Here is a 13,741-nt window from a genome sequence, read left to right on the forward strand (position 1 = left end):
CAACATGAAACCAGGAAATGGCAGACCGATGGCTTTAACATCCAACATCTGCAACATAATGGAGACGATGATAAACAACAGATTAACAAACTATATGGAAAATAAAAGACATCAGAGTGGGTTTAGGAGAGGGAGAAGTACGATGGATCCAGCTTCATGTTTAAAACATGAAACAATAAAAAGATGAAATCAAACTCAGATCTTATGAATAACAGTTGGGAGGACAGAACAACTGCAGTTTGTAAGTGTGTGTTTTGAAAGGATGTCAGAAGAAAGAGAAAACAGCTGAGTATAAATCTGTCAGTCAGACAGTGTTGGTACCAACAGTACAGCCATGGATACTCCTGATGCTGCAGGTTTGATGTTATTGGAAAAAAGAACAAGGAGAGCTTTGACTTTAAACTCACAAACAGTACAAACACTGATCACACAGTTATGTTCAAATCTGTACAGATGCATCAAAGAACACAGCCAATCAAAACACAGCATTCATTGTTAAAGTAGGAAAAGGATCAATGATGGTATCAGTGTACACAGGAGAGATGGCTGAAGACATGAGAACATTAAGATGAGTGATGCGTTCAGACTCGGGTTCATCTTTGGTCAGTTTACAGCACAGGTGTTCAGACAGGTGGGAAAGCAGCGGGTGGAAGAAAAGAGAGGATGATGGTTTAGAAAATTCAAAGGAGAAATGAGGAGCACAGGAAGGAGAGAGGAGAGGAGAGGAGGTCATATCAGGACTCACTGGTTTAAACAGAACAGTATTAATAACAGGAAGAGATGCAGGGAAATGAGAGAACTGTGGAGAAGATGAAACCACACAACATGTTTATGAAACTGTCAGAAATATCAAGGAGACTGATACTAAACCTCTGAAACATGGACGTTAATCTGGATGTTATTGATAAACTGAACAAAACTCAACAAGTCAAAGACATCAGGACATGTTCCATTTTCTAACACACTGGTCGAGCTTACACTTCAAACCCGAGAGACACTTTACCTGGATGTTGTGGGTGAGACAACCTTCTGATTTAGCTGCTTTCACCTGTGTCAGCAGGTCGCTGAGCTCTCTCAGCTTCACAGGATCTTTGACCTTTACAAGTTTGTGAGTCTGTCAGAGAGACATCTGTAAATGATCTCTGGAGAGCCAAAACACTCCAAACAGTCCCAGACTTTACTCAGTTAAACTTCAGGATGACTGGAAGACTGTTCCTTTATGCTGTGTGGTGGGTGAGGTGCTGAGTGGGGATAAATCAGTCTTTGGTTCTTGAGGTGGTCCTGACCTTGAAATGCTCTCATTCATTCCTCAGTATGAACAGGTAGTTTCTGCAGGTGTGGTGCTAAAGCTTCATCTGGGTGGAGTCACAGGTGTTAGCTGGTGAACAGCTGAGTGTGTAGGCTCTATATCTGGTGCAGCTCTCTCTGCTGGTTGTAGCTGCTGCTCTACACACTGCTGTGTCCTTCAGATTCCTCCTCAAACATGGTTTTCTGTTCTGGTTAAACTCCTCTGATGCAGCTTCAAAACGACTCAGTGTTTTGTGTTTCTATGTTCTTGTTTATTCTGTTATGTCTTTTGTTTAGGTTTGCTATGTATTGGGGTTTTGTTTTATGCCTGCCTGTGTTCCCTCTGTCTGTCCATGGTGTCACTGTGTTTGCTCGTGAGTCCGTCTGTTAAGTTCAGTGTCTTGTCTGGTCCTCCGTGTCTGTTTCCAGTTTTATTCTGAAGGTCCTTGTCTCATGTGAGTGTGTTCAGTTTACGTTTCCCCTGTCTCGTCAGCTGTGATTTCTCCCAGGTGTTTTGCCCTCCTGTCTCCCATCCCTTGATTACTGCTGTGTGTATTTAAGCCCTGTGTGTTCTCCTGCCTGTTGCCGGTTCGTCTGCGTTAATTCCCTGCGTCAACCTGTGTTTCTCCCTGCGTGTTTCTCCCTGCGTGTTTCTGTTTCCCCGGGTCTCCAGTTAGCGCTTCAGCTGCCTGCATCTTGGGTCCTCATTAAATTCCACACGGCTCATCCCGCGAGTCTTGACAATGAGAAACTCTAAAGTGAAGATTTCTCTTCTTGAATCTCTCTGCTCATCATGAAGGAGCTTTTTTTACTGTTGTAAAAAAAGCGTGCGTCCCTTTGTCCACTTTGACAGACAGCTGACAGCTTCAATCATCATTAATACTCATAAAAAATAAATGTTTAAAAAGCATTAAAGCAGAAGAACAGGATGTCCTGCAGACCAACACAGTTTAGTTTAGTGTCTTAAATGCTGCCAGTGCCTCTCTTTGCTTTAACCAACCTTTCTCTTTATTTCTGAGCTTTTTAAGGACTTTAACTGATGCATCAACCTTTGAAAATGGAAAGAAATCAGTCAGATTCATGGCTGCATCAAAGTGTCACATGTAGTTCTCCACATCAGCTGGATTATATCTATAGCAGCAAACAGACAAAAAGCTGTGGACAGTTTCTGTGGCTGGATTATTTCATGTGTGTTAATCGATAAGCCAGTTCATTTATATGCAAATAAGTATCCTGTACTGTAATTTGCAGCAACAAGTCAGGTTTCTGCAGGAAACAATGAAACAAGTACCCTGTACTTCCTGGGCTGTGGGTCGTATCATGGAGTCTTAATCTGGTTTAACTTTCATGTATTTTATAGGAAAGATGCAAATTGTCTGTGAATCATTTTCAGTATCGTAGCAGCCGAAGTCATTACTGAGTAAGTTCTGCTTCAGTCATTTTCTGCATAATGGATGTTTCACAATTCAGCTGTCTTTACATGTTACCTATAAAATGAACACAGTGATAAACACTTTTCTCCATTTCTTATTGGAAATGATACTTTGATCCGTACGATCAAACTGTGGAGAGCACAGGCATCATGTGAGCTTATAAACATGGAGACGAGCTGAGCTGTGTTCATTCAACTTAAAAAAGAAGAACATGAAACGATCCATAACTCTTCAAACATGAGCTTCAACAATCCATCAGCATCCAAAACAACACTTACACTCTGAACAAGTTTCTTTTCTGTTCACTTTGTAAAATGTCTTTTACTTTGTGAGCAAGAGTCCAAAAACTTCCTCAGACTGTCAGCAGATTTTCACAGAGTCGTCCCAACTAGTAGAAAAGCACCAAAGCTTTAAGCTTCTCCAGTGATCTCCACCTGTACAGACACACATGGAGGTTTCCAGCACTCATTAATACATTTGGCCCTCTTACTATTAGGACAAATAATTCATTTAGGTTTGATGAACGTCGGCCTAAATCCACCTCCCACCACCAGGAACTGAATAAGCAGTTATAGATGTAAATACATCTGTTTCATTATCATCTGGAGACCCAAAAAGTCGAATGTACAGAGCTAAAATCATGTGTTTGATTTTTGGCTTTTACAAACAAGCCATTACTACCACACTTACTGGCCACTTCATTAGGTCCACCTTGTTAGTAATGGGCTGGAGCCCTTTTTCCTTCAGAGCTGCTTCATTCTTTGTAGTATAGTTTTAACAAGGAGACATTTTCACCATGTTAACATGATAGTGTTACACAGTTACTGCACACGTGTCATCTCCACATCCATGATGCAAATATCCACTTCCACCACAGCCACAGCTGCTCTATTGGATCCAGACTTGGTGGCTTTGAATCCAGTGAAGTGATTTTCATGTTTGAAGAACTGCTTTGAGATGATGTCAGATTTGCTTCTCCTGCTAGAAACATCCACACCAACCAGGTGTTTCCACACAGAGAGCTGCTGCTCACTGCACAGCTTCTCTTCTTTGGACCATTGTCAGTAAACCCTGGAGGAGGCTGTGGTCAAATCCCAGCACATCAGAACAACCGAGCCCTGTTCACAGTCATTTAAATGAGCTTTCTTACAAGGATCCATGTGCAAGTGACAGGAAACTGCAACAGTTTTACAAGCTGTGTTACAAAATGAATGTCACAGAGCAAACTTAGATATAACACTATAAGTCTTTCCTCTTTGTTTCCTTAGTGCAGCTTTAATGATCTCTGGTTACTGTGGGCCCATTAAAAAGTGTGGACGTGTCATTTCCACAGAATATTTTACAGACAGTAAGATAGAAGCATAACTTCATAAATATAGTGTTTTAAATGCACATGCTGCAGCTCACAGTGATGCTGCTGTGTGACAGGGTTGTGTTGTTCACACTGTCATACTTGGTTGTCTTGGCGACAGACTTTCTGGTATCTTTTCATAATAACTTGTACCTGTGGGTCACATGATCAGGGCTCGTCACTAAAAGAAGAAAGAAACATTCAATTCAATCTGTTTACTCAGTTTGATTCTTTTAGTACTTTAGTTTCTTTCACTAATCTGATGCTGCGACTACAGACAGAATCATTTTGTCCTCTTTAATGGTTTTGTAGATTCCCAGTAGCTCGACAGAAAGGCTGCTTTTAGTGCTCCACATAATATGAAGCCAGTAAGCAGCTGTGTGGAGAGTATATGGTTCAGACTGGGACTGTGATTAGATAGGACGGCAGAGTGCTTTCATTAAAATGACATCATCTGAGTGGGAAATACTAAAGTGACTCAGATTTGTAACAGGAAGTGTGGACTGTGATGTCATCAGACAGACAGAAACAGTCATTCAGTAATAAAGTGATTTAATATTCAACAACAGAAAAATAACATCAAACATGTTTGTTTCATTCAATGTTACAGCTTCAGCTCATTAAGGCTAAAGTTCACTTTTTAAACTGTCCATGTAAACTTAATAATACCAAACTGAAAGTAATATTTAGAATAAACACATGTTTGTATATAAAGTGAACCCAGCAGGAGAAGCTGAACACATCCACAGCTGTGAGGGACACTGGTGCTGTGACTGATTAAATACATCAAACACATCTGTGGACTCAATCTGTCAATATTATTTGTCATATTTGAAACAGCTTAAAAACAGTGCTGTGTTAAAGCTGTGCTGTGACGTCTGATTATATTTAAGGGCCAATCATGTACTTGTGTATTTGTAACTAAGCAACGACGTGGGCGGAGCTTCAGCTCTGAACTATCAGGAAACATTTTAGAGCATCAGCTGATAAAAACACTGTGAGACAGGAAGGATTTGAAGTCTTCTACGCTCTTTATTCTTGCTTGTGCAGAGTTTGTGGGCTGCAAAGCGACCGTCAACAACAACTGCTTCCTCTGCTGACAGGAAATGACATCATCCCACCTGAGGCTTTGATTCCAACAATAAAAGAACTAAACTGCTGAGTAGAGAAAAGATGGGTTTACTAAAACAGAGTATCAGATGTCAGGTCAGTTAATGTCTTCATTTAATCCAGTAACAAACCAAAGGTTCCAGATTTGAGCTTTTTGAAGTCCTGTTATTAAGTCTGTTCATCATTTTCATTTCATTTGATAACTTCTACCAATAACAACCAATTATTTTCAAGCTGAGAGATTTAGTGTGAAAAACAGAAGCAGGAAATGATGCTGTGCAGTATATTTGTGGAAAACAATGATGAGGCTAAAATCAAAATCACACACAGGTAAAAATAAACACAACATTTGTGTGTAAATATACGAGGTGGAACATTTATTTGATGCTTTAGCTGCTACTTGTGATACTAAATGTTTGCAGTTGTGCTTCATGGTTACTGAACGTAAAACAACACAAACACTGCTGATTGTTGGTTTGTGTGTTATTTGTGTTGTATTCAGGTGACTATAGAAAGACTAATAACACAAATATTATGGATGAACACATTTCCTGGGCTGTGTCAGGTTTTCCATACAAACACTTGATGTTTGGTAGTTGCAGGTTCAACATGGTGCATCGATATATCCAGCGTCCCTCTTCTGCACGTTTCCATCAGTCTCAGCCTTCCTCTCTATCTTTGTCCTGTAGACTCCTCAGCCTGAGCTGTCCCTGTCACCCACTCATTTCCATCCTTTCTATTCTGCTCACTTGTTCAAATCTTCTACTCGGCCACCTCCAGGTCGCCTCCTGTCTTTGTGTCATGTCTCCATCATCACAGCCTCACTAGGCTGTAAAGCTTCATATTGACTTTAGCTGCTGTCCTCCTGTCACAGATCACACCTGATACATGTGTGCACCCACTCCATCCTGCCTGTACTGTCACTTCACCTCTTTTGGACTTTGCTGCTTTGTATGGAGGACTTCATGTATTTAAACTGATCTACCATCACCACCTCGACTCCTTCATCTTCACTGTCGTATCTGCAGCTTCTTCACACACATGTATTCTGTCTTTCCTTCCTCTTCTCTTCAGAGCATACCTCCACCTCTCCAGGCTCTCCTCCACCCACCTGCTTCCTGCTCTCACTACAGATCACAATGTCCTCAGCAAACAGAGCTGCTGAGACTCCTGCCTGAGCTCATCTGCCAGCCTGTCCATCAGCACTGCTAACAAGAAGGGGCTTAGAGTGGATTTCTGATGTAATCCCAGCCCCAGCAGGAACCCATCTTTCCCTGCTACTGCAAACCTTCCCACTGTCTCTCTGTCCTCATACATGTACTGCACCAACCATTGTTTGCATGCACACAGAAACAGTGCAGCTCCTCCTGACCTTCTCTGTACATCTGAAGTGCTTGTTCTTGTCATGAAGCCATCCTGCTGCTCACACGTCACTCTTCCACCTTCTCAACACACTCTTTACATGTCAGTACATTTACACCTCTATCTGTCATCACACTAACCTGCTGTAAATCCTTTCAGCTGGAGCTTCTTTGTAGACACTTCCCTACACTGCAGCCTGATTACAATGCAGACAGTCGGCTACAGTGTGGCTGGATTTCCTTTCTTAGCGTCCTTTGCTATAAAATACCAGGATGTTAGGCTGAGGCTGAGTCGCTCCATAATATGAGCCGCGGCCCGGAAAGTCCAAAGATGGAATATTGTTTGTTGTTCTGGAAATTTCCCATGAAATAACCCAGCACTTAAAATGACTGACGCTGTACTTAAATGTACTTACAGTGTAATTATTTTACTCTTTCCTGTATAAACCTGCTTGTTACACAAACTTACAGGTAACTACAGGCTACTTGTGCCTTATTTGCAGGTCGTGTTATAAAGTGTTACTGAAACAGCTGCTGACCAAAGTGATGCACATTTAAATGAGTCAAAGTCCTGAAATAATTCAACAGATTAAAAACCAAAACATAAAATGAGAAACCATGAGTGAAACAAACAGGATGGTGGTGCTGATCATTGTTGCCTCACAGCAACAAGTTCCTGAGGTCATTTCCACCACCTGAGTGGGGCCTTTCCCCCGACACTCCTCTCTGTGTGCTGTGAGTGTCTCTCTGTGTTAGCTGGGATAAGGAGAAGAGGAAGAGGATGGAGGGTGTTGAAGGTCTCTAATGTTGCGTTTTGTTCCACAGTTTAGGAGCAGCTGCAAAGCCCTGATCTCCTCTGTGTTTGAACCTGATCTGGAGACAGTGAGAACCAATAACTGAGGGCAAAATAAGGACACTCAAACTAAAAGCATCTACAGGGACGACTTTATGTTAAAAACACCAAACCATGAAGCACTGGTGCAGCTGACTCACACAGACTCTCCTCCACACTGTCCTCAGTTATAAAGTGCTTTACAAACCCAAACATTATGACTAACAGCTGGATTTTCCTGTTTCAGTGCAGCCAACTAACAATGAGCCAACAAGGCCTCACGTAACATCAGTCAGTGAGAGCTTCACTGTTTCAGCAGCTCTGTTCACTCACACTTATTAATATTAATGCTCATTACAAATGTTACAGCAGCTGATCCACAAATCTTTGTCTGTGTTAATAAAGTTGGATCAGTTCAAATAGTTTGTTGCTCTGCACTTGAAAGCAGCAGTTTTTCTAATGCACCACCTTCATGTTTCCTTCATATTTGAATCCCCCTGTAGATACTGACAGGTAACCATGTCACACAGAGCTCAAGCCTTTGAATCCAGCTGTGATTGTTGATTTTCTATTGAATGGACTTTTTCAAATCCAGCTGTAGGCCTGTGTTTGTGAGCTCATTAACAGCTGTTTATTTAGAGATACGTGGTCCTCACAGGACAGCCACTACAAACATATGATTTTATAGAATATGATGCATTACTGCAGATTCAACACAATAGAAAGGATTTGAAATGAGCTCAGCCTTAAACATGTGCAGCAGTAATATTGATCCATAGACACTGATGGGAACATTTTTCTGCACAATAAGTACTTTGACTTTTCAGACTTTATGTCCAATTTGCCAGTACTGCAGTTTTGTGTGTAGTGAGGTGTTTTCATGGTGTTTTATTGGTGCTTTTACTAAAGGAAGGCTTCTATCAAATTCTTCCAAATGTTGTCAAACTGAGCTGTGTGATGAAGTGAGTGTGACAGAAACACTCAGACTGTGTTTCTCTGCTTCATCAAGTCAAATCTGGTCCTCAGAGACTGAATAAAGTCCTGTCCCACTAACAGCAGCTCCAACAGTCTGTTCACTGCTTTCTTCCTGTCAGTCTTCATCTTTCTGCTGCGTCTCCTCTTCACACTGACCACTTTCTATCTAACAGTGAGCTCCCAGTGAAGCAGCAGCATTCAGCCTGTTAGAGTCAACACAAATGTCTCCATCCAAGCTCATGTTGTGCTTTGTTGTCCTCTCAGTCCCCCAGGTGGAGGTGGATTCAGGGGTGGAGTCTGTCCAGCTGCCCTTCAACACCACACTTCACCTGCCTGAAGACGCTAAAGTGGAGTGGAAGGAGAATTATAGAAGTTATAACAACAGGAAGCTCCACGTGTATGAGAACGGCTCTGACCAGCCTGAAGAACAGCACCAGTTTTACAGAGACCGAACGAAGATGAATGAAGACCTGCTGAAAACTGGAGACCTCAGTCTGACCCTGAAATACCCCACAGATGATGACAACTGGACCTACACCTGCACCGTCTACAGCAGGGAGGGAAACATCCTGCTGAAGAGAAAGGTGGAGCTGAAAGTCAGAGGTCAGTGCTGTAGATACAGGTCAAAGGTCAGAGGTCATGTAGGAGTTTATTCTCCAAAAGCTTTTAGTTTGAATCTATTTTCAGTTCATTCAAATAAAATAAATTCTTTTATGTTTTGATCTAAAAGCCAAAAATGTCAGGCGGAGCAACTGTGTGTTTAAATGAACAGACTAAGAAGACCATTAAAAATGATCCTAACTTCAAAATAAAAGCCTCTGGCATGATTTGAGTTTGGATCAAATCAATAGTTTTGTTAGTTTAGTCCAAATCAATGTAAATGTATAAATATCAATAGTTTTAAAGCTGCTGAGATCATTCAAACACTTTGATCCAGTCATTTGGATGTTGTCATATGTCAGAGTGGAGCAGCCATAAATATGAGGCTTTTATTATGAAAATGATAAGTGTGATGATCCAGAGGAGCCCATGGGGTGTTTGTGGCTGGATGCAAAGGTTTGCAGCTCTCCTTGTAAAGAGAAACAGCTTGAAGCTACAGAGGAGCGTCTGCAGAAGAAGACAGGGGAAAGAGGAAGAAGCTGAGGCCGCTGGAGAAAAGACAGGAAAAGAAAATCAGCTTTATTTGTTGGAGGCCGTTTGTTCATCACACTGAAATATTCCCACTTTAGAGACATGAAACAAAGTGAAGTGTGGATTGATGTTTGTCTCCATGATTTGGGCCCTGGAATCATTTCTTCATCTCCCACTTTAAGACATATTAATGTCAGCCTCACATGTCCCACAGTGGACAGATTTCTATTTCTAGATGATATTTGGAGGATGTTCATGTGTTTCTCTGCTGTCACAGCTCTTTGTGATATTTGAGCGCAGCTGTAATGTTTGTGTGGTTAAAGCCACCAGACTCCACTGACAAAAACTCTCATTTTAGCCGGAGAACACGGGGCTGCTGTGGGACTTTGTGTTTGCAAAGATTTCTATTGGAGGCATTTTTGCCTTTATTATATAGGTGCAGAGAGTAGACAGGAAAGTGGGGAGAGAGTGAGGGACACACAGGCACCTGTAGTAAGCCCCGCCTTCAGTCCACCTGCTCAGCCAGGTGAGCTATAGCGCTGCTTTAACATGTTGGTGTGATTGAGAGTGAATGAAAGTGAGTGATGGAGGCAGCAGGAAACTAACAGGCTGTTTGTTCTGAGAGGTCACATGACTGTTTTTCTCAGCAGAGTCTGATGGATTTGATGAGACCATGAGAGCGGCTTCAGTTCCTCATCAGAAAGAGTCTGACAGAAGCTCCTCCCTCTATACCCCAGTAGACTTCTATTAGACTGCTCCAGATTCCTGAGAGTTCACACAGAAAACTTTACAAACAGCCAAAGAAAAACTATTGAAAAGGCTTCAAGATGACAAAGAGCTCTTTCACAGCACATATGAGCCATTAAGAAGTGCACATTTGTGTTTTCCATAGTCCATCATCCAATAATATCAAAGGACAAACTGTGAGGTAAAAAGCCTTCAGCTCTTTGTGAATGAAGCAAAAAGACTTTGGTCCTGAGAGATGGTTCAAAACACAATTCAGACCTACCAAAGTATTATTGGTGCCAAACACATGAAGCCTTCAACTTTGTATTTGTCCAGTCAGTGTGGCAATAGAAGTCACTGTGAGGATTTTCAATGTGCTATCAAAGAGCATCCAAACAATCAGGTGAGAATGAAGAGAATTAGTGTGGATGGACAGAAAATCCATATCCAGTGTGATTTAGGAGCCGTTCATATATAATGAGTGAAATGAAAGAAGAGCACAGACAGTAAGAACATGAGTGAGCAGACATTTTGGAGCTGCTGATCCACACAGGGCTGGATGGAAGGAGTGGGAGTCCATGATGGCTCAAAGTCTCTGATCCTAACTGTTCCTGAGCCTCTCCCCCTGCCTCCTCTTTGGATCTTCTCCTCCTCTCCTCCCTCATCTCCTCCTCAGCTGAACTGAAGTCAGGGCTGTAACATGAGGAAACGTGCAGAAATGACTGAGTCAGCATGTTGTTGAAGTGAGTTGAGTGATTGTGAGCAGATTAGATGTGCGAGCCTCCCCTGTAGAGAAAAGCAAATCTTCTCCAGAGTTTCCCACCTCATGTTTTCCTGTGTCACAGCTGATTGTCAAATCCTGGCTGTCACTAAATGAGTGGTCCAAAGGTGGAAGGAGGAGCACAGTTAGATTGTTCACCTCCTAACCTGTGAAATCAATCAGCTGAATGAAAAACACTGTGATCCTATGAGCTGCTATCAGGGCTGCTCCATTCTCAGGATTCTCATCTGGATGATTGAAGCAGATTATTGATGAAGTCAGCAAACAGCTTTCAAAATGGCTCTTTTTCCAGGGGAACTCCCTGAAATGTAAATCTCATGGAAATGAAGAAGAAGTCCAAAGGCGTGGTTAGGCCCAGACTTGTGGCTGTTTTCAATGTAAAGCCCATGTTGCAGGCAGCTGCTGCTCCTTACTGGCCCACAGTCTCCACTGATGGATGTGTCAGCTCACTTGTACTGTAGCCACGGGGAGAGCGATGGAGAGATGAAGCTGACAACCAGAGGTGTAGTGCTATTTGTTGAAGTAGCCCAGCGCACCGTGTGCCATGTAAGCACAAGTTTCCAGAGATGATTGGACTCTGAAATGATCCATGTTGGACTGAATTTAAGAACAGATCATAAAGTCCTCTGTGTGCCCGTCTGTCTGAGCATCTTCATCAGTGTGCAGCTGATCTACAGCTAATGTGCTGATTGATGAGCAGCCTGTTCATGGTGATGATGAGAAACAGATTTGATTCAAAGCACAAATGAGTGAAAAAGGAGCAGCAGCCATGATAGAGCGAGTCATCTGCTGACAGAAATAGTGGAGTGAAGGATTTGTGCAGCGTTTCTCTGTGAAAACAGCTGATTCAGATCAATGAGAGGAGGATGAAGGAGAAGCAGCATGTTTCTGATAGAAGGATCACTGCTGTGCTACAAACTGCTGGGACTGTGTGTGAATGTGTGTGTGTGACGGCTCAGCTGGAGGCAGGATTGGTCCAGAGGAGAGCTGCTTTATTCCAGACTAACTCTTCTAGAAAGCTGAAATCTGTGTGGAACAGCTGACCTGTACCATGTGGAAAAGAACAGCAACATGATTCAGCATCAGATCCCGACACATCCACGGATTCATCCCGTTACAGGAACTGTGCCACACGTGGCCTCTGTTTGTTCTGCATGTGATGCTGCAGGGATTTCTTCAAGTCACTATAATATAGTGTCAGATGGACACATGAAGCTAACACGGCACATCTTTGTGAGTCTGCAGCATGTTGACACACATGTCAGTGTTGTACAGATCTGAGAGCAGCACAAACAAACTCCATCAAAGTGATTTGTGCTGTTGCAGAGCTGTGTGACTGCATTTGTCTTCATTATGGACACATTTCTACAAATGGGACTAAACATGTGACCCTCTGCACATCCATGGGCTCAGGCTCAACAGTGCACCCATTGGCTGGATGCAGCTTGTATTGTGGCTCCTCCCCCTTGACCTCCGTGTCAGCTTCAGGTCAGTTTAGCTGTGTTTCCTCCAAATCCCAGAATTCCTGAGGAGCAGGAATATGTGGGGCTGGGCTCTAAACACTCAGGGTGAGGACTGAGTGAAGAGCTACAGGACAGAGCCAAAGTTTCAGCACTGCGCTCACAGCTTTGAGACGTCCAATCAGCAACTGGTCCTGATAACATCTCCCCTCTCATTCCACATACATGAAGACTGCTAGAAGCAGCTATCAGCCACATCAGGCTCACATCATGCTTGGTATTAAACATGCTGCAGTCTGCAGTAAACTCCCTGCCACAAAGCTTTGAGTGCTCTGAAAGGGAATCTCCTCCAAATCCACCTGTAACAAGGTCACCTGCAGAAATAACTGTGTCCACGGGCAGAGTCACTAACACTCTGCACCAGAGCTAAACCTGCTTTGGAGCTAGAAAGCTGCTGTCAGGGTTTCCTGCAGAGCTTCACAGTAAATGTGGAGACTGAAAGCTGTGGACAGTTTCTGTGGCTGGATTATTTCATATGTGTTTGTAGGAGTTTCACTTTCAAAGTTTGGAGTAAAGTGTTGAAATAAATCAGGTCTGTGACGCACACTTTACTGCAGATTGTTCTCAATGGAACACAAAAAGCAATCAAAATGTGATTGATCCTGATGTGGTTGTGATTGTTGCTTCTAGCAGTGTTCATGTATTTGCACAGAGAGGGGGAGATGTTATCAGAGTGTGTAACTGATCAGATCTGATGCTAAATCATGTTCATGTACAGTCAGCTGATCCTCACAGTTCACTTTGTAATCATGCAGCTCTCCTCTGATCAATCCTGAGCTCCACCTGAGTCTCAGTCCTCAGGACCTCACACAGTCCCAGCAGCTTCTATCAGCAGAGTTCTCCCTGATATCACAAACATATTGATCCTCCTTCAGCCTCCTCTCATTGATCTGAACTGTTTCCACAGAGAAACTCATCAGTGAAACCTGAGCTTACTGTGGATTATTCTGGTTGCTCCATCACTCTCTGCCTCACACGCCCTCATCTGCTGCTTTCCTCTGATTGGCTGCTCTGACAGAGTCATGATTGGCTGCATGTTTGTATATAAAGCAGCACGTTGCTGGTAGATCAGCCATCAGCTCATGTTTGTGACTGCAGCATGGCACCAGTTTGCTCCTCATGTTTCAGTCCCAGACTGACCTGCAGCTCTTTAGTAAATTCAGACAGCAGCTTTTGAACTGTTAGTAAATCTGACCATGAATCTCATTATGACACCTCTGACCACTCATTCTGT

Source organism: Oreochromis niloticus, linkage group LG5, assembly GCF_001858045.2.
Source record: "Oreochromis niloticus isolate F11D_XX linkage group LG5, O_niloticus_UMD_NMBU, whole genome shotgun sequence".
Classification (NCBI taxonomy): Eukaryota; Metazoa; Chordata; class Actinopteri; order Cichliformes; family Cichlidae; genus Oreochromis; species Oreochromis niloticus.